Source organism: Mytilus galloprovincialis, chromosome 5 (assembly GCF_965363235.1).
Source record: "Mytilus galloprovincialis chromosome 5, xbMytGall1.hap1.1, whole genome shotgun sequence".
Lineage (NCBI taxonomy): Eukaryota > Metazoa > Mollusca > Bivalvia > Mytilida > Mytilidae > Mytilus > Mytilus galloprovincialis.
The window spans coordinates 54,174,809-54,197,439 of NC_134842.1; the positions used below are offsets into that span (position 1 = coordinate 54,174,809).

The following is a 22,631-nucleotide window of genomic DNA, read 5'->3' on the forward strand; positions in this document are numbered from 1 at the left end:
AGGAATAATCTATCTATTTAAAAAATATATACATCATTTTTATGTCAAGGCTTCAACTGTTATTGAGAAAGCGAGACAAAGCCATCCTACATTCGGTTGGCGGCGGCCACAAATGTTCACTCTGTGGTTAAAGTTTTTGAAATTTGACTTACTTTCTTAAACTATCCTGGATTTTCTACTGTTTTCCGTATTTTACTTTTAAATTGATTCCATTTGGTAAAAAACAAAAAATATTGATGTTCAATTTGTGAATTACAATGCATTTCAGAAATGTATAACTGCTTTCATTTATCGAAGCATGTATATTTTTTATTTCCTTGTCCAGTGGCAAATATTTCATGAATATTCATAATAATATAAGCTTGTATTTGTCATAGTTTCCTATTTTGAAATAAGTACTTGTATTGAGACTCCACAAACTTTCCAATTAGTGTGCTATCTTAATATGTCATCTGAATTGACAGGTTAAAGGACCACTTAATTGTGTCAAACGATCAGTTTTATTCAGAAAACAATAGCTGATCTGGCTAAATTTATTTCAGATTCTGAAAAAAATATCTTTTTGTCATAAATATACGCAGATGTATTATAAATGCCAATTAGACAACTATCGTACAGAGAGGAATATATGATCTAGGTAAAAAGAAAACAAATATAGGTCAGTGTAAACAGTGCGCCTCTTTTTTATACAACCGCAAAAATTAAAAATTTTTGGTCGTATGTTGTTTTCAGAATACATGTATTATAACAAAACTTTTGCAATATGAAAATCATTTTTTTTTATCAAATCACACGGAAATATGAAAGTTTTATTTCCTTATATTTTATACAATTCTACATTTAGAGAAACTGAAGTGAAATTCAAATTTTTTAATTAAATAGGGAAACAAATTTTATTGAATTTGATTACAATAACAATCAGGAAATAGTTCTTAAGTTATAATTATAACAGGAAGAAGCCTTACAGGTTTAATAAGGTCCACAGTCTAATTGTTGGCAACACAGTGCTATTGTCTTTCTTGATAAGGTAAGATTTCTTTAGTACTTTTTAAAATAATTTAAAATTGTTGGCAAAAGTATTTTATCTTTTTTATGATCTATTGGTTGACTTTAGAGTTTTCAAAGTTTTCAAATGTCACTTTTAGCAGTCTTTGCTATGTCACAGGGGCTAGTTTTCATTGGTGGACAATGGTGGACGAAGCCATTGTGTCCATAGAGAACCAACAACCTTGGCAAAGGAAAACTAGCAATCTAGTCTATAAAGAATGAATCAAATGCATCTTCTTCTTCTTTTGTAATTCCCTCCTGTTCAGGAGCACTTGGATGAGACCGATAAATAAAATAGTTGCACCTTGCAACAAGCAGGATTCAAACTCTCAACCTCAGTGTAGAGGGCTGCTTGAGCTTTGGTCTATATTTCAACTTAACCCAAACTTGACAGGGCAAATTTTAAATTTAGTCCATTCAAACTGTATTCATTGCCATGTTTTGAATAGCTCACTGGCAGATTGTCAACTACAAACTGTAGAAAAGATTAACTGGACAGAATTGAGACACACACTGAACATGCAATTTATTAACTATGTGTTGGTACAATGTAACACTTATAAATGAGAAAAATGCTTGTCACCCATTGGCAAATTTGGTGTATTGATATGTAGTGCTTTAGGTACCAAAGGTTCTTATCATTGGAGTATTTATATCATACTTTATTGGTATAAATATTGTGGATATGATAAAGACAAGAAGTGAGGCTATGTCAATGAGGGAGTAAACCAACAGCACAAGAAACAAGAACAGATGTCTGTATAATGGATAACAATCAAATACTGATTTATTGACACCCCTCCTAAAATTACCATGTTCATTCATCATGAAAATGTTGCTATATCAATATATTCCAAAAAAGTGTTTCCTCATTTTAAACTTTAACTGACCTTGACCTCATTTTCATGGTTCATTTGTCTTGAATATTAAGTTTTTGTGTTCATGGTCTGTTTTTCAAATACTATAATAAGGAATTGATTAACATTTGGTATATGAATTGATTAATTGTAAGGTGAACTTGTCGGTCTGGTGGGTATCACTGGTTGGGGATGTGGAAGAGCCATGTAAACTACATAAATGCTTGTATCATTTTCTAAGGCAACTATTGCTGCCAAAACAAATTTTAAGATGCACCTATGATTTTCCATAATGCTTTCAACCTTACATACCCCAAATCACAAATAATAACAAGCAACGAATTATGACTGTGGGTTCCATTTCCTAAATTACGAGATCTTGTGCACTGTGCAAGGCTATTAGATAATATCTACCAGATACAGATGTACAGATAATTCTGATGTCTGTACATATAATACATAGAGGTTAATCATGTTAGATTATAATATACTTTACATCTTCAGTAATGCAATAATTTGATACTGTATATTCAGAAATTATTTGTAGCATCTATTACCGGTAATGTGAAACCTTGACCTCTGGCTAAAATGCAAAATGAATGCTGATTTAAATACTTTATCAATGCAAATCACTACTGAAACTTAATGCATTCACAATTTTATTATTGCTTTCATGATTCTTTTCGCAATAATTTCTTAATTTACATACAACACCTTGTAGATAGTACTATACACATCCTTGGTACTATATATAAAAATATGGTACAGGGTATGATTGCCGATGAGACAACTGTAAGTGCTTATGACTGACAACTTAGGTTTATTTACTGTTCTATTATATTCCAAGGCTTTCTACATTATAACTTGCTTCAATGCTTGTAACCCCACGTATTGGTAACCTTCTGAGTAGTGTAGATACTATACAGTTCTTATACCTGGAATAGTATTTCCTATGAGACAAAGCAACTTTTCACCTCAGAGTTCATTGGTGTACATTGAGATTAATCACTCCAGATTATACCATGCTTTACACCCTCAGTATCAGTAGCTAGTAGATAGTACTAAGGTACTTAATTCTGACATCTTACATTATTGATCATAATTAGCTGTATTATTATTGTATCTATTTTCATACAGTGTATTTTTTTCTGTGTTGATACTTATGTTTGTAATTATTAATAGTGTCTTTTTATCTGGTATATATTAATTTCATTGGCCTACTGGTTTCTCCAGAAGTAAATCTTATAAGTGACCAATTTATTAAAATACTGGTACTTTATTCAAAGATTGTATTTGAAATTATTCATCTACCTAATTTATCTTTTGAGTCAAACTTATGTTTGGAAATCAGATATAGATTGGTTTAAAATGTTTAGCTATTTTACCTTATTAACTGATAGGAAAAAACTCATTCTAGGAGATCTCGAGCTATAAACACAAGCGTATAATTATGTTGGCTTCGAACAGAATAGACATAATATCTTTGTACTTGGAGAATTTTTGTCTTTAAATATTATCTTTTAGGAACTATCTGTGTAGTCTATATGAAACATTATTTGATGGAAGGTTCATATCTGAAAGTGCTACTGTATAAAGACTATATTTGCTTGGTCTTAAATGATGTTTTCACCTGGCTGTTTTTGGTTTAAAAACCATATTTGCTTGGCCTTACAGGATGTATGGCAGTTTATAGTTTAAGAATTATTATTTTCTTAGCCTAACATAATATGTTAATTCCACCTTGCAGTTTGAGATAATTTGTTTGGCCTTTGAGTATGTGCTTCCATCTGGCAGATTTGTCTAAGAATTATATGTTCTTGGCTTAGAGGATATGTTTTCATCTTGCAGTTTGTGGTTTGAGAACTATTTTTGTTTGGCCTTAGAGGTTCTATTTCCACCTGGCAGTTTGTGGTTTAAGAACTATCTTTACTTGGCCTGAGAATATGTTTATTTTCACCTGACAGTTTGTGGTTTTAGAACTATATTTGCTTTGCCTTGTGATCTGTGTTTCCACCTGGCAGTTGTTGCTGAAGAACTTTATTTGCTTGAACTCTGAGGATCAGTGTAAATTCCACCTGGCAATTTGTGGTTTTAGACATTTCTTTGCTTGGCCTTAGAGGATCTGTTTATTCCACCTGGCAGTTTGTGGTTTATGTTATAAAGTTAATTACAGAATTACATCACCTCTCAGGCAGGTTAGTAGTTACTCTATACTATTTTTGTACTTTTTGTACTTTTTTCATTCATGAATTTGTTCTGATATATTTTGCAGAAATAGTCACATTTTGGTTTGTTTTCATAGTGCTAGTTTTAAGACAGATGTTAAAAACATTTACATTTGAATAAGCCCAAAACTTCCTTTTAACCATTTTTATAAAAACAAATAAATTCAATAAAACTGTACCCAGATTTTGCATGAAGGAAGAGTTTGTAAATAGTTGTATTCTAGTTCATCTGATGTTTTTTTCATGAAAAGAAAAAAATATGGGTCAATCAATCTCCAACTCTCCAATTTTTATATCTTCTTATTTCCGTAAAATCACAATGCAAGATATTAAACACTAGAGTACCTATTAATTAATGCATCACCTTCATGTTATAAGCTATGTTTTTAATCTCATATAATTTGACTTAATTTGAATGAGTGCATATGACTTAAATGTCATTTTAGATCCTTTACATGCCTCTTTTGAGGTACTAAATTTAGCAAAAGGAGGGTTTCAAGTGTCACCAAGGCAAGACTTCTCATTGAGGATATTTCCTATAAACTATAAAAAAAAATCCACAGTGTTGAATTTCTTATGTTGACCCTAGAAGTTGTTTTGCCTCTGTGTTCAGACTCATTATGATTTTGATGCTCCTGAATGTTTTTTATTGACTACCCAAACTTAATTTGTCTCAAACATTATGTATGAAGAGTTAGCTAATACAAAATATGTTAACCCTTTCCTCCATAATAACGCCTTTTGATGCCACCCCATTACTCCATAATGACGCCTTTTGATGCCACCCCTTTACTCCATAATGACGCCTTTTGATGCCACCCCTTTACTCCATAATGACGCCTTTTGATGCCACCCCTTTACTCCATAATGACGCCTTTTGACGCCACCCTTTTACTGAATAATGACGCCTTTTGACGCCACCCCTTTACTCCATAATGACGCCTTTTGATGCCACCCCTTTACTCCATAATGACGCCTTTTGATGCCACCCCTTTACTCCATAATGACGCCTTTTGACGCCACCCCATTACTCCATAATGACGCCTTTTGATGCCACCCCTTTACTCCATAATGACGCCTTTTGATGCCACCCCTTTACTCCATAATGACGCCACCCCTTTACTCAATAATGACGCCTTTTGACGCCACCCCTTTACTCCATAATGACGCCTTTTTTGTTGCCTGTGTAGTACCTCAATTGAAACGCTTTCACTACAAAGTGTCTGCATCATACTTAATAAAATTTGTATTGAAAATGAAAAGGATATTCTTATTATCCAACTAAAATTTATTTGATGGATTATTTGTTTATCACAATGCATTAATACTTCAAAGGGTATTTTCAATATTTTGTTGAAAAATCCTATGTGAATGAAGTATGCAAAAACAAAAAAATAATGGAGGAAAGGGTTAATCAGTCTGATTAAATTCTGCTTTATGCAAGAACCTACAATTCTGATCTACTGAAAGTTGATGGTTCTTTCTAGGCACTCTGGCTTCCTCCCCCATAAAAACTAACTAATATATGATTTATCCAAGGGTGCTGAAAGTGGTGTTATAAAAACTATGAGTCAATCAAGATCATTGTCTCATCTATTATAATACTATGACACGGATATTCAATAAGAGTTCCAAGTGTAATTATAAAGAATGACCATGTTAAGTGATAGTGTGTTTAATTAAGGAAATGTTCTAGATAAATGTAAAGAGGTTAGTATATTATTGAGTATCGTTGTGTATTAAAATTCTACCTTTATATTTAATAACTTTTGGACTAGTGGGTGAGATGATCTTTTTGTCTATTTTCTTTTAAGGTACAAGTTGATTGTTATCTGAAGAGATTGACATTTATATCAGGTAAGAGTTGTCTCCCTTTAAGCTAAGTCTTGTAATACAGAATATTTATTACGGTGTAATAGCATTGCACTTACCATTGTTATATTTATTAGTTTAATAGTCCCAGTTTTAAGGGTTTTTTTATTGAAAAGAGACATTCTTAATGTCCTTTATAATAATTATCTCCCTTTTGAAAGTTTGAGTTTATTTGTAACTGGAATAATTCAGTACCTCTCAGTTTAAGATCTCTCCTGCTTAAGAGGGCCTGAAATCCTTTTACACTGGAAACTCTTCTTGAGTCCTGCATTTTGATTTTGGCCATGTGGGAGAGATGATAAGTTAGCATACAGATCAATTTCATTGAGAAAGGTAAAAACCATGCAGAGCTAATTCTGAATGATTACTTTATATTTTTTTTTATTAAACAAATATCTAGGCATTCAGGCATTAATGAAGCCATCATAGAGTAGCTAAATATAACACTGATTTTAAGAGTTATAATGATTTGAACAAGACATGTTTTCTTTCCTCCCTAAAGTTATTTTCCTAGATTTTAGATAAAAAAAACAACTAAAAGATATTGGAACATTTTGCCTTTTGGTCACTAGAGTTATCTCCCATTAATAGGTATTGAAGTTAAATTAGCAAGGTACTTTGTAATTATAAACAATACAGGAAACAGTTTTCATTAATAGTGATAATTATAGACTAAACTGGCAATGTGGTATACCCAAATAACTTATCTGTTTACAATACAAGTCTTTATCATTACATTAGGCTGAAAAGAAAGGCATTTGTTTTGATATTTAAGAAGTAACAATGTTTGTCAATGATGCTTGATCAAGGCTATAATTAGGCTGTGCATTTACTTGTTTGAATTGTTTTACATTGTCATTTCAAGGCCTTTATAGCTGACTACATGGTAAGGGCTTTGCTCATTGTTGAAGGCTGTATAGTGACCTGTAGTTGTTATTTTCTGTGTCATTTTGGTCTCTTGTGGAGAGTTTTTTGCTTAAACTTGACTAGCCCAAAAAATCAATACACAAGGCAAAATTGTAGCCTGTATTCAATAATACCCTTAATTTCTTACACATTGACAGGGCCGCAGCATTCAGATTTAGTGTAAATTTTCTTTTTTTGTTCTGAATATGTATGAAATATTTGTCACCGGATGTTATACAAAGTCAGATGTTATTGTTTACTTTTCATTTTTTTTTTTCAGTCTTTAAATCAGGTTGATGGTTAACACTTCTGAATTGTTTCTATTTTTTTCATGCTCACGCTCTATTATGTTATCTACTGTACAGTATGGGTCAGTTGCTCATTGTGGAATTGGAAGGGCCCCGGTGGTTGTTTTAATCCTTTGTCCTTTGGTTTCTCATAAATAGTCTCATTGGCCATCAAAATTGAATGAATTATAAAAAGTTTATTCTATGTTGACTTATCATGTTAAGGTCACTTTTGATATTTGTCTATGGCAAATATATATATATGCCTCTTTAATAGATTAAATCAATTTTACTTTTACAATCTAACTCATTATCAAATCCTAATATATGGAAAATTGTGTAAAATTTTGTCACAAGTAAAAGACCAAAGCAGGGTGAAAGATCAAATCGTCTTAAGGGGAAGAATGCAACATAAAACTTTTAATTACGTTACTTATTTTTAGTCTGAGCTTTATCACATAAGCTTTAGCATATAGAAAATGCAATCTTGTTTTTTTTTAAACTATTTTTTTTTAAATAAATGAGTACATGTCTTTTTTTTAATCTATACTCTGCCAAGTCTTCAATAATATAAGTTAAATCAAGATTATAATTTTTGTTTAAAAACATGCAATTGAGAAAATAAATGAGTTTATATTTTTTCCAATATATACTCTGCCACTAATTGTACAATAATAGTAAATTATCGAAAATCTGACTGAAAAAAATAATAATTTGAACATAAATGAAATCATATTTTTTTCCACATTAAATGTCACCATGTATGTTGAAAAATAAAAGCAAGAATATAAAAAATCCTCCCTAAAAACACCAAAACCAAACAATTTAAAAATAAATAAATGAGTTCATACATTTTTCCAATATTAAAATAAAATCAGCATGATGTAAAACAACATCAAGGTGAAAATCTTCCCTACAACAAAGCTGTGACTAATTAATGCCTATATTATTAATAATTCAACCTGAAAATTATAAAATGAAGCATGACTCAGAATTCAGGTAGATCCTATTGATTGAGAGTTAATTGTGGATGCACATGCAGAGAAAAAACATGCATTGAGGCCATCTTAAGGATACCTGATACTTCCTGTTTTAAATAATTATTGTAAGTGATAATAAGTTTTGCAGTCAGATTAACTTAAGTGGGAGAATTGTATATTTTAAGTTTTATGTTGTAAGTATTGTGTAGACTTTTAAAATTGCAGTATTGATGATTTTCTGTAAAATTGGAGGAAGATGAATCTTAATTTGTTTGAAATTTTATTATGATAATGGTTATTTAATTAATTAATTGGTTAGGTTGAGCAATGCAGTTATGGTCTACTTATTTCACAGCACATGCGACACTATACCATTGAAAGCTAGTGGAGTATTAACCAAAATTTTAAAGATTTTTAAGAGGTATGAAGCAAACTAAAACAGACAAAGTAATACAAATATGGAATTTTTCAAATGGAAACATTTATTGTTTGCTGCCAAAATGAATTAAAATTGAACAAAAAGATGTGGTAAATTTCAGCGACATGTTTAAGGCTAATTTAACTTTGTGATTTATGAATGAAGAAGAGGGTGGTAAAGGGTTATTTTCGTGCAACGTTTTCGGCCTTTTTATTTCACGTATTTTCGTGTTTTAACGTGTTATTTCTCGTGTTCTCGTGTTTGGCTCGATTTGCGTGCTTCATGTTTCCCCTTATTAATTTTCTGTGTTTCGTGTCAGTGCTCTTAATTTCTCGTGCAGGTCCCGAATTTGATTAAAAAGTCAGTGTGTTATAATACCTTCTGAAACTTCACGTCTTGTGTAAACTTATAGAAATTGATGTGTATATTGTTACCATTCTACTTTTGCTTTTGCAATATGTATGGTATTAATGAAGTCCATCAAATTGCTAGTCTATGAATTCAATTTGTTATCAAGTAAGATGCAAGTAGCGGACGCTAAAAGGTGACCGCAAGGTCTACAATGTTCATTACTAATGGCTGCATGATCTGCAAGAACGACTGGATATAACTTCTGGTACTTGTTTCCTTCATATTTACGATCTTATTTATCGTGCTTCGTTTTTCCTGATTTTTATTTTTCGTGCTACGTTTTTGCGATTTTTATTTCACGTGTTTCCGTGTTCAGTACCCCCCTTTACCACCCTCGAAGAACTATGAATCACAGATAAATAGATTTCACCCAGGTACTTGTTTAACTTTTTACACTTACTACAGAAAAAATGCATTTATTCAATAGAACTTATGATATAAAAATACATAAAAATATTAGTAAACTGAAAAAATATGATGCTTAAAGGGAGATAACTGAGGTTTTATTTTTAAAACAACATGAACTGATACTGTAGCTTGATGTTAACCTAAACAAAACTGCATGCTAGCCAAAAATAAAATTGATTTGAAAATAAACATGATAAATGTGTCAACTCTACTATAAAAGTATCATAAAATTCACTCTATAAAGAGTTATAAGAGACTATAAAATAATTTAATATAATACAAATACAAGTTAATTAACATGAGTTTAAAAACTGTCTTTCGCCTGTCATTTGTTGATATTACCTGGCAACAGTGTTCTTCAATGGTTAGATGTAGGTTATATCCAATCAAAATTGTTGTAGGGACCATCTTGAACTTGTAAATGTGTCTTACAGCTTTTCTCCGTGTTGAAGGTGTCCATAACACTTTAATGATGAACACCAGGCCTTGCGGTCATAAAACTTTCGAGCACGATTTTTGTACTCAGACTCAAGAATCAACCAATCAAATTGCTGGACTTCACACTTCGAGCATGATTTTTGTGCTCCAAGCACTGAGCAAAGTTTTATGCCTTCAAGGCAAGGACTGATTATTTGTTTTTGTTTTTTTTTAGTCTGTATGGGGATTAAAGTGTCATAATTCATGCACCATATTTTTATTTCCCGTTTTTTTTTTTCTGGACAAAAAACTTGTAGGTTTTGCTTGACAAACTGGAACGTAAAAGAACATGCACTTGATCCTCAAATTGTTTTTGCTGCTTCTCCATTAAGTATTATTTTTAATTTAGTTTCTTTTATATATTTCAGAGTTTAGTTTGGTTTCCATTATCACTGTACTAGTATACATTTTTATTTTGTGGCCAGCTGAAGCACGCCTCTGGGTACAGGAATTTCTCGCTGCATTGAAGACCCATTGGTGGCCTTTGGTTGTTATCTGCTCTTTGGTCATTTAATGTTGTCTCTTTGACACGTACATTCTCCATTTCCATTCTCAGTTTTATTCATATGAGTAAAAGGAAAGACGGGTGTGCTCTACTCCAATCTTAATTTGCTAGGATTTTTGGTTTTTCTGAAGAAGGTTGTGGTTTTCTCTGTAAACTCAGGCTTCCTCCCCCAATAAACACTAGACACCATGCAATAGTACAATAGTTTTAAAAGTGGTAAACAATCAATCAATCATGTCGATTACTGAAAACCAACTTAATTTCGCATTCTGGCTTATTGCACAGTAATTTAATTTGGCGATTCTCAAATTTCCTTGATGTAATGAAGTGAGGAAAAATCCAAGTTTTACATGTTTGCAACGATCTATATATCCCATACTTTTCTACTTACGAAAGTTGCAAAAAAAAATCACTAGTGAAAATTAGATTATTACATAACAATATCTTGTATGAGTGTTTGCAAGTAGCTAAAATTCCTGTCCATAAAACCAAGGATTTGTATAGTACTATACAAATCCTTGATAAAACATATAAGATTGTCTTTTAAATTTACATGTAAAATTTGTCACTTGATGTTTAGCAGACACCAATCAATCAGTGCTTCGTATAAAGCTTTTGGGACTGACATTTTGAATTGTGTAGATTTTAAATATTTGGTTTTTTTTTTAAATATTAATCTCTGGAAACTTAAGTCTTGTTGGTGTTATGAATTATTTGTTTGGTAACACAAGATGATTCAACTTTGCGTTAAACTTATTGCATAGGCAAGGATTTACAATGATATTTTATTTATTCATTGTGGAATTCAAAATTTCTGTGAAAATAATGTGTCCAATCTCACATTATGATTTAACTAAATCCTGAATTCATGACGATTTAACTGGTGAATTCCTGACTACTTTCAAAATTGAACAACTAAGCCTTGAATACCCTGAAAAATCCTTCCACATTTACATTTTCTGGTCACACTATCACTTATGATAAATAAGCATTCTTTTACTCAAGTGGTCCCATACCATATAAGCCTTATTAAAGTAACCCTAACTTGTGCCTAACACAATTTCTCAAACATCTCTCTAACGTAAAACAAATCCTCAAAATCTTTAGTCCTCACTTTAAGCCTAAACTGAACCCTAAGGGAGTATCCAGGATTCTTGAGAAAAGAGAGGCTCCCTTGGCAAGACTCAATGTTTGCATTGTATTTGAAGCTCCATATATATATATAAGGGAGGGGGTCAGATCCCCAAACCCTTAATCTGCCTCTGCAACCCTTACATTTATGGAAAATTAAGAAACCATTATAATCATGAGTATTGAAAGAACATATTGCAAATATTTCAGGTGTGTAGACTTTTGATGAACTTATGATTTGCATTGCTCTATTACAATCTCCCATACAGACAGAGTTATCGTCCTTTCCTCGAGGAAAGGACGATAACTCTGTCTGTATGGGAGATTGGCTCCATTAGTGAAGCTTACCTCCCTTGTTTTTAAATACTTTGTTTTTAAATTTTACACTGCACAATTAAAATACAGTTCAAATTCTTTTAACATATTTCATAGTTTGCATTGTAATTTTAGAAAATGCCCTCATAATATTGAAAATTTCCACAGAATGTTACATGAATAGCCACAATATATAATTCCAATATGAATTAGAAAAAAGTTTAACAATATTTTTAAGCAGTACAAAAACTAATTTAAAAAATGAATGCTTATAATGACTATACATGACACTGATCTAAAATCTAGACTAATGTAGTCTCATGTTTCCATTGTTGAATGCAACTTTATGAATTGTGAATTAAATCCATTCATTTTTGACATCATGATTATTTCTGTGGAGTCTACATAATGGACAAATCCTTGATCGAAATTCAGGTTTATACGATTTGAATAAGAATGTTCATGCCATACTAAATCTGATGATTGGAGTAAAAATGCAGTTGGGTAAAAAATGTATAATGTGAAATGAACCTTGCACATCTCCCTATACAGTTTCGTCTAATCCTTCGTGAAGTTTATGTCAATTTTGTAATGTGGTCCTCATTTTTGACTAATGTAGTTTCATATTTCCATTGTTGTACATATATACTATATGAATCGTGAATTAAATTTAATTCCATTCATTTTTGACATCTTGATTATTCCTGAGTCTTTATAATGGAGAAATCCTCGATAGAAACTCAGGTGGATGCGATTTAAATAAGATATATGTACATTACCAATGTCTTATTTACATGTCAAAATACATGTGAACTGGTGATTGGAATTTTAAAATTTCGGTTCCAATTGGTTGACCGCATACAAACTATTTAGACATCTTGATTATTCCTGAGTCTACATATAAATGAAGAAATCCTCGATAAAAACTCAGGTTGATTCGATTTGAATAAGATTGTTAATGCCATAATTATTATTACAAAAATCTTAGATCCACAAAGTCAAAATGCATCTGTAGAAATAATGTAAAATGCGAAATGAACCTTGCACATTTCCCTTTACAGTTTTGTTTAATCCGTGGTGAAGTTTACATCAATTTTGCAATGTGGTCTTCATTTTTTGATATAACATTTTTCAACTCCTCCGTATTGTTTTCACATAGAGCACTAACTTTAGCTAGTTCATCCTTAATAATGTGTATTTGATCCTGCTGAAGAGCCACAATGATTATTAATACCACAATTAATAATTCTTTCAGAAACTTAGGTATATTTTCCCCATCTTGATAGGATACTAGAGAAAAAACACCAAGTCCAAAAATAAGTTGAAATGCCATTTTAATCAGGAATATGTACATTTCCATTGTCTTATTTACATGTCAAAATACATGTGAACTGGTGATTGGAATTTTTAAATTTCGGTTCCAATTGGTGGACCACATACAAACTATTAAGACATTAACAAGTTTACATCAATTTTGCAACGTGGTCTTCATTTTTGATATAACATTTTTCAACTCCTCCGTATTGTTTTCACAAAGAGCACTAACTTTAGCTAGTTCATCCTTAATAATATGTATTTGATCCTGTTGTTGAGCCACAATGATTATTAATACCACAATTAATAACCCTCTCAGAAATCTAGGTATATTATCTGCATTCTGATAGAATACTAGAGAAAAAAGACCAAGTACAAAAATAATTTCAAATGCCTTTTTAATCTCGTATATGTACATTACCAATGTCTTATTTAAATGTCAAAATACATGTGAACTGGTGATTGGAATTTTTAAATTTCTGTTCCAATTGGTGGACTGCATACAAACTATTAAGACATTTAAATATATACCCGGTAGTCTTATCAGAATATAATTGTGTTTAAATTTAGATATTATATGTTTGTAATGATTGTCATGTTTGTCTTGGTAACAATCCAATATTTGGATTTTACACCAATAAAATGATTAGATTTGATTTGAATTGATTTGACATTAACAAGTTTGTATTTACTATCGTAACTAAGGCTCGTGCGAAACTTTGAAGAATGTTGAATGACTTGTATTCAATCCTTTTAAAATACTAACCGATATAAAATTTAAATGTCCAAAAAAAACAAATTAAAACTGTCTTTGACAATATTGTTGTAGTTTAAGCATGCTTTAAATGTGCATCTATTATTACGAAACCTTTTTGTACTGGTGTGTCTAATTTTAAATATGATAAATATGCATATATATACAATGCAGATAAATATTAAATATGAATAGCGTATATGCTTAATTTGTTAAAAACTTTAATTAATCCATACCAGTGGCGGATCCAGGGGGAGGGTTCCGGGGGTTGGAACCCACCTTTTTTTTGGCCGATCAATGCATTTGAATGGGAGCATATAGTTGGAACCCCCCTTTACTCTGGGTTGGGGACCCCCCCCCCCCTTTTTAAAATGGCTGGATCCGTCACTGCATACAGTCATTTACTGAGTTCAAGCAAAAGTGGAATTGTTTCAAAAGCTTTGTTTTTAACATTTTGTTGAAATTTCTTCTTACAGCATATTTTTATGCTATTTGTGAAGAAGTCCAAATTTGTTGTTTTTCTGAAAGACATGATTTTAATTTTGATTAAAAACTGAAAGCTGAGTAAAGATTTTTAACAGGATTTTTGTGTCAAGAATGTCGGTTATTGATTTGGGGATGTACCGCGGGCGGGCAATTACGAGCGGCAACCAAATGTTGTCCGTGCATTAACTCATGAAGCGTTCAACCAAACCTTTTAAAATTTTAATATGTTGTTACTGACAACAAAATGGAGGTCAAGTTCAATAATGACGATTTTTACTTTTACCGTTCAGGAGTTACAGTTCTTGAAAGTTTAAAAAATGTTGTGTCCGTGCATTTACTCATGAACCGTTCACCCAAACCTTTTAAAATTTTAATATGTTGTTACTGACAACATAACGGAGGTCAAGTTTAATAATGACGATTTTTACTTTTACCGTTCAGGAGTTACGGTTCTTGAAAGTTTAAAAAATGTCGGTCCGTGCATTTACTCATGAACCAGTCAACCAAACCTTTTAAAATTTTAATATGTTGTTACTGACAACAAAATGGAGGTCAAGTTCGATAATGACGATTTTGACTTTTACCGTTCAGGAGTTACGATTCTTGAAAGTTTAAAAAATGTTGTGTCCGTGCATTTACTCATGAACAGTTCAACCAAACCTTTTAAAATTTTTATATGTTGTTACTGACAACAAAATGGAGGTCAAGTTCAATAATGACGATTTTGACTTTTATTAAATATTAATATGTTTTTACTGATGACAAAATGGAGGTCAAATTTGATATCATCAGTTATGGTCCTTGTGAAATTGAAAAATACCAGGACACAAATGAATGTTAATAAATCCGGTTTGCTGTCTCTCTGACAGCCTCTTGTTTAACACATTCAACAATTTAAAGATATTTACTATAAGAGAACTATGATATTTTCATTTCAATAAAATGGTAGTGAAAAATAATCTAATCCAAAAATCAGTTGCAAGACCATTTATTTAGATACGCTGACTTTGCACTTTCGCTATTACCTCACCAGATCTTATAGTTCGCCACATGAAATATAAATATATACAATGTATAATTAGAATTTAAATGGCTGTTACAATTAGGCATGTTGGGGAACCATAACAAACTACTGGCACTTGAACATTTTAATGTTTTGTTAACACTAGATTTAATAAAAGTATATATTTACTAAAGGGTTAAAGAATATTGAGGAGTGGTGATTTTTATTCAATCGTTGAAAAAGCAAATCTTAATTTGAATGGAAAGAAAAACGCACTCTCAATAGTTCAATGGTTTAAACCATATTTAATGTTCAGTTGTCAGTGGTATTGCTAATATTTTTGTTTCATGATATATTGAGGTATTTTTGATGTGCTCAATTTAGTAAGCCTGAGTACTTTTAAAAATCATTTTTTATTTACAACAAAAAATTTCATGGTTTATTTTAAATTACCCAATTTGATGAAAATGACACGTATTTTCCCAATAAAAATGGGTAGAGGTAGTTTGGAAAAAAGCCAACAATATCACTGCTTGCTAGGTCTCCATGTCTGACATGTAGGGTTCATCTGATCCTGACCTCATTTCCTTATGTCTCAAGGTTAAAGCCGTGTGGTCAATTCCTTATTTCATACTATAAGCAGTAGGTCAATTAAATTTGGTGTATGGAATAATTGTAAGATGCAAATATATATATGTCTGTCTGGCAAGTTTCATTTGACCATGACCTCATTTTCGTGGTTCATTGGTCAATGTTAGAATCCTGTTGTTTGATCTGTTGATTGGATATTATAAGCAATGCTTGGATATTACAAATGATAGGACCACTATATTTAGTTTACGAAATGATTGTTACATGAACAAAAAGTGTCTGTCTGGTATGGTTCATTTATAGTGTTGATCAGTTTATGTGATAGTTTTATTAAAACCTTCATATTACAGTCATTCCCCATTTCCTTTCTCAATTTTATTTCAACATATAAAACAGACAAGGCATTTCAGCATGTGCACTCTTGTTTAAATTAAAATTCTGTCAGAAATGATAGAACAGGCATTAAAGAAAAGTAACAAAAATCAAATCATTATATTCGATTTACATCTAAACAAATTTATCTAGATGGTTTTTTTTGCAATTTTTGTCATTAGGTTGCTGTCTTCATTTACATATTCTCGCCACATCATTTTTTCAATCATTTATTTATACATGAAGATGATCCCAAAAAACTTAATTAATATGCCAGATTGTTTACAGTTCAACAGGGCCTTCATTTAAATTTGTTATTGTAAATTTTCTTTTTGTTTTGTCCTAAATATTCATGAAATATTTGCCATTGGATGTAATACAACATCAGGTGTTATTGTTTACTTATTAGCTCTTTTTTTCAGTCTAAATCATGTTGATGATCTTCACTTCTGAATTGTTTCTTATTTTGTAATGCTTATTATAATATGGGCTGAGGCAAGGAATTTTGGATCTCAATGCTCTTCAACTTTGTACTTTATTTGGCTTTTTTTTAAACTTTTTTGGATTCGAGCATCACTGATGAGTCTTTTGTAGATGAAACGCACGTCTGGCGTATATACAAAATTTAGTCCTGGTATCTATGATGAGTTTATTTATGTTTAGTGTACGGTATGGGTGTTGTTCATTGTGGAATTGGAAGGGGCCCAATATTTGTTTTTATAGTATCCTTTGTCCTTTGGTTTCTCATGATTGATTGATTGTTGGTTGCTTAACATCCAGTGGCAAATATTTCATGCATATTCAGGACGAAGGTTTCTCATGAATAGTTGTCTCATTGGCAATCAAAATTGAATGAATAAAAGTAAGTTTATTTTATTCGGTTATGTTGACTTATCAAGTTAGGATCACTTTTGATATTTATCTACGACAAATATATATATGCCTCTTTAAAAGATTAAATCAATTTTACACTTTTATCTAACCCATAATCAAATCCTAATAGGAAATTGTTAAAAATTTTGTCACAAGTAAAAGACCAAAGCAGAGTGAAAGATCAAATTGTCTTAAGGGGAAGAATTGATTAATTGTTCCAACATAAAACTTTTAATTCTGTTACTTATTTTTAGTCTGAGCTTTTTCACACTTTAGCATATAGAACATGTAATCTTACTTTTTTGTATATAATTGAGTTAATATTTTTTTTCCAACTCTGCAAAATATGATAAAAGTAAAATCAAGATTATCAAAAATCTGACATTTCTTTTAATAACTCTTACTTGATTTTTTAAAAACATATAAATGAGTTTATATCTTTTTCCACTATAAGTCGGCCATGTATATTAAAAGTAAAATCAATATTACAGAAAATCTTACTTTAAAAAAACCAAAACCAAATAATTTAAAAATGAATAAGTTTATATTTTTTTTTCTCCAAATTTATATTTCACCAATTAAATTTTGAGTAAAATCAAGATTATAGATTTTTTTTATCAATTTAAAAATGAATGAGTGAATATCTTTTTCCAATTCATAGTCCCCCATGAGTATTAAAAAATAAAATCAGCATGCTTAACATCAAGGTGAAAATCTTCCCTACAACAAAGCTGTGACTAATTAACTGCCTATTATTAATTAATTCAACCTGAAAATTATAAAATGAAGCATAACTCAGAATCCAGGTGAGAACCTATTGATTTAGTGTTAATTGTGGGATGCACATGCAGAGAAAAAACATGCATTGAGGCCATCTTAAGGATATCTGATACGAATCCTTTTCTAATAGCTATTGTAAGTGATAATTAGATTTACAGTCAGATTAACTTAAAGGGGTGAATTGTATATTTTAAGTTGCCTGATGTAAGTATTGAGTAGATTTTTATTGCAGAATTGAAGAATTTCTGTAAAATTGGAGGAGGATAAATATTTATTCAATTGAACTAACCATGGCTATTTTAATGAATTGATTAATTAATTTGAGCAATGTTGATAAGGTATATACTATGCTTATAAGAGGTGCTAAGTTTTCTCAGCACCTGTGACTGACTGGCATTGAAACCAAAATTTTAAAGATTTGCCACTGATTTTTTTTAAGAAGTATGAGGCAAACCAGACACAGTAATACAAATCTGGAATTTTTCATATAGAAACATTTATTGGTTGCTGCCAAAATGAATTAAAATTTAGCAAAAAGATGTGGTAAATTTTAGCAGCATGTTTTTGGCTAATTGCTTTGTAATTTATGAATGAAGAACTATGCATAATAAAAATGAATTTCAGTAACTTGTTACGCTCACTACAGACAAAATGCATTTATTCAAAAGAGTATACATATGAAAATGTAAGTATGATAGGTAAAGGGGGGTCCGTAGGTGGCCTGTTGCAAGGCAAAATTTCAGTCTCTATCCAATGCACCCTCTTTTTCCAGTGGCAGTCCAAATTTCCCCGACCATCATCCTCTATTATAACAATCTACCTATTGTGTTTATTGTTAACTTGTTCCCGTCCTGAATATGCATGAAATATTTGCCACAGGACGTTAAGCAACCAACAATCAATCAATCATATATAAAGGGAGATAACTCAGGTTTTATTTTTATAAAAACATATTCTATGACTATACTTTATGTTCTCAGTTTATGTTAACCTAAACCAAACTGCATGCTAGCCAAAAATAGAAATGATTAAAAAATAAATGTGTTTATTCTGTTTTAAAAGTTTCATGAAATCTTGTTTTAGTTTGCTTGTTTCTATATAGTGTATTCCAACCATATAATTGTTGTAAAATATAAGAATTTATGAATTTCTCAAGCATTATATATATATATAAACGCAATTCTGTTCTCTCTACTTTTTACATCGAGATTGTTTTGTAAGATTTATTAACAAAGACAAGACAAATACTTTATTAAAATCTCACCACTTGTTCCATATAAAATAAACAGCTTTAAGTCAGTAAAACAAGTATAAAAAAGCCACTCAATAACGAGTTATGAGAGACTATGAAATAATTTAATATAATACAAATACATTTGTCAGCTATCATCATGAGTTTAAAAACTGTCTTTCTCCTCCTGTCATTTGTTGATATTGCCTGGCAACAGTGTGCTTCAATGCATAGATGTAGGTTATGTCCAATCAAAACTGATGTAGAGACGTTCTTACACTTGCAAATGTGTCTACAGCTTTGCTCCATGTTGAAGGTGTCTGACTTTTTTTTTTATGATGAACACCAGTTAAAAAGCACTGTTTTATTGGGAAGTTTTTTTTATTTTAGCGGGGGGGGGGGTTTGTATGGTGATTTGTGTCATGAATTAATATACCATATCTTTCTTTCCAATTTCTTTCTTTGGAACCCCCCCTTTTGTGGCAGATCAGTGCATTTGAATGGGGACATATAGTTGGAATCCCCCCTTTGTCCTGGGTTAGGAACACCCCTTTTTAAAATGGCTGGATCTGCCCTTGTGGCCTATTGCATGGCAATTTCATTTGGTACTTCTCAAATTTCCTTGATGTAATTAAGTGAGGAAAAATCCAAGTTTTACATGTTCACCACGATTGTTTACTACTCAAGAAATTTGCGAAAATAAATCACTTGCAATATGAGTAAAGGCTTACAGCAATATCTTGTAAGCTAAGCATGTTTAAAAAGCAGTGTCATGTTAGTTTATTGCATAACAATATCTCTTATGACTGTTTGCAAGTAGCTAAAATCCATGTCCATAAAACATATAAGTTTGTCTTTTAAATGTACATATAATATTTGCCACTTGATGTTAAGCAGCCATCAATCAATCAATCTTTTAGTTTAAAACTTTTGAGACTGACATTTTGAATTGTAGAGATTTTAAATATTGGTTTTATAATTAAATATAAATCACTGGGGACCTAAGCCATGTTGATGATAGGAATTATTTGTTTTGTAACACAAATAGATATTACCTAAATTTGCATAAAACTTATTGCGTATTTCATAAGCAAGGATTTACAAATATATTTAAATTATTTATTGTAAAATCCATAATATAGGTGAAAAAAATGCCTCTGTTCATTGCATTATGATGTAGTTGTATCCTGAATTCATGACAATTTAATTAGCGAATTCATGAATGCAATGGCTCAGCCCTCAGAACTCCTTAGAAAAGTCCATCATAAAACACATTTACCTATGATATAGTCAAACTATTTTTTCTTTAGTTTGTAGCAATGATAGTACAAAGAAATGTAATATATTTATGCCTTTAGCAAACATGAAGCTCCATAAGGCAAAAAGAGGGGGAAGGTCAGGTCCCCCCCAACCCTAACACTTATGTAGAATAAAGTAATCAATATAATCATGAATATTGAAATATCCACTTTGTTCAACTTATGATTTTTATTGTCCCATTAGTTTTAAGCTTACCTCCCTTTTCAATACATTAATTGTTCTTCAATATTACACTGCATAATTAAAATAGAGTCTGAATTCTTTTTACATATTTAATAGTTTGCATTGTAATTTTAATAAATGCCCTCATAACATTGAATAGATTCACATAATGTTGCATATATAGCCTAATTCTGTTATCTGATTATGAATTAGAAACATTTTTTAACTATATTTTTACCCTGTACAATAACTAATTTAAAAATGGAATACTAAAAATGACTATATGACATTGATCTAAAATCTTGACTAAAGTATAGTCTCAAATATCCATTGTTGAATGCAACTTTATGAATTGTGAATTAAATCCATTCATTTTATTTCTGTGGAGTCTACATAATGGACAAATCCTTGATCGAAATTCAGGTTTATACGATTTGAATAAGAATGTTCATGCCATACTAAATCTTTGATGATTGGAGTAAAAATGCAGTTGGGTAAAAAATGTATAATGTGAAAGAACCTTGCACATCTCCCTATACAGTTTCGTCTAATCCTTCGTGAAGTTTTATGTCAATTTTGCAACATGGTCTTCATTTTTGATATTACATTTTTCAACTCCTCCGTATTGTTTTCACAAAGAGCACTTACTTTAGTTAGTTCTTCCTTGATTATATGTATTTGGTCCTGTTGAAGAGCCACAATGAATATTAATACCACAATTAATAATCCTATCAGAAATTTAGGTATATTATCCGCATTTTGATAAAATACTAGAGAAAAAACACCAAGTCCAAAAATTAGTTCCAGTGCCATTTTAAATATTATTTAAATTCTCGTATATGTACATTACCAATGTCTTATTTACATGTCAAAATACATGTGAACTGGTGATTGGAATTTTTAAATTTCGGTTCCAATTGGTGGACCGCATACAAACTATTAAGACATTAACAAGTTTGTATTTACTATCGTAGGCTCGTGCGAAACTTTGAAGAGTGTTGAATGACTTGTATACAATCCTTTTAAAATTCTAACCGATATAAAATTTAAATGGCCAAAAAAAAAATTAAAACTGTCTTTACAATCCATTTGATAATATTTGGTAATTTAAATAAAATTAAATTATAGTTTATACATATTTTGATAATTCCCATGATTAAACTTCCGCTGGTTTGTTTTCTTTAATGTTAAGGTCAGCTTGTTAGCTTGTCAGCTTGTCAGTTCTGTTTTAATTAGAGATAAAGGGATAGGTATTATATCATAAATGGGAAACAGCTTGATGACAGCATAGGTGTTATCAGACATTCGATTTAAACTTTCAAAATTTCACAGTACATCTGAATTCCTCCAAATGTGACCCATTTCGAGAAGGTATTAACATTACTATTTTCGAAAATGATATTTTCAGCCCAGTTGATTTGATGAGAAGATATATACAAGTAAGAAAAAATCATGGAGCTAGGCCAGATTCTTATTTATTTGTTAACGATGAGTATAATAACGCTCCTTTGTCTAGAGATACATTTATAGCTCGGCTTCGAGAGTCCCTGTTCAGATTAGGGTATAATGATAGTAAATTTTGTGGTCATTCTTTTCGAATTGGTGCTGCTACATCAGCTGCAGCCGCAGGGGTCGAGGACCATATTATTCAGACTTTAGGAAGATGGTCATCCGATTGTTATATACGTTACATTAGAACTGACCCAAAAACTGTTTGCAAAGCACAAAGCAGAATGTGTTGTTCCTAAATTTTTGATACATGTTCAGTAATATATCAAAGAGTTATAAAAACTACATTTTGTTGAATCTATATAGTATGGTTTTTTATTTTATGCGTTTTCATTTTCATATATAAATTCCATTCAAGTACTATTCTCTTTATGGTATATGGAAAATTTTGTATTAT

At 31.0% G+C, this 22,631-nt stretch overlaps 1 protein-coding gene across 1 annotated transcript in view; it reads left to right on the plus strand.

The window, feature by feature from the left end:
- The first annotated feature begins 816 nt into the window (after positions 1-816).
- Positions 817-22,631, plus strand: part of LOC143076041 (septin-2-like) — a 67,159-nt gene continuing 45,344 nt past the window's right edge. Inside the window, exons 1-2 of the mRNA XM_076251664.1 lie at positions 817-1,027; positions 5,944-5,986. The gene's annotated coding sequence lies outside the window, so the exon portion shown is untranslated. The remainder of the gene's footprint in view (positions 1,028-5,943; positions 5,987-22,631) is intronic.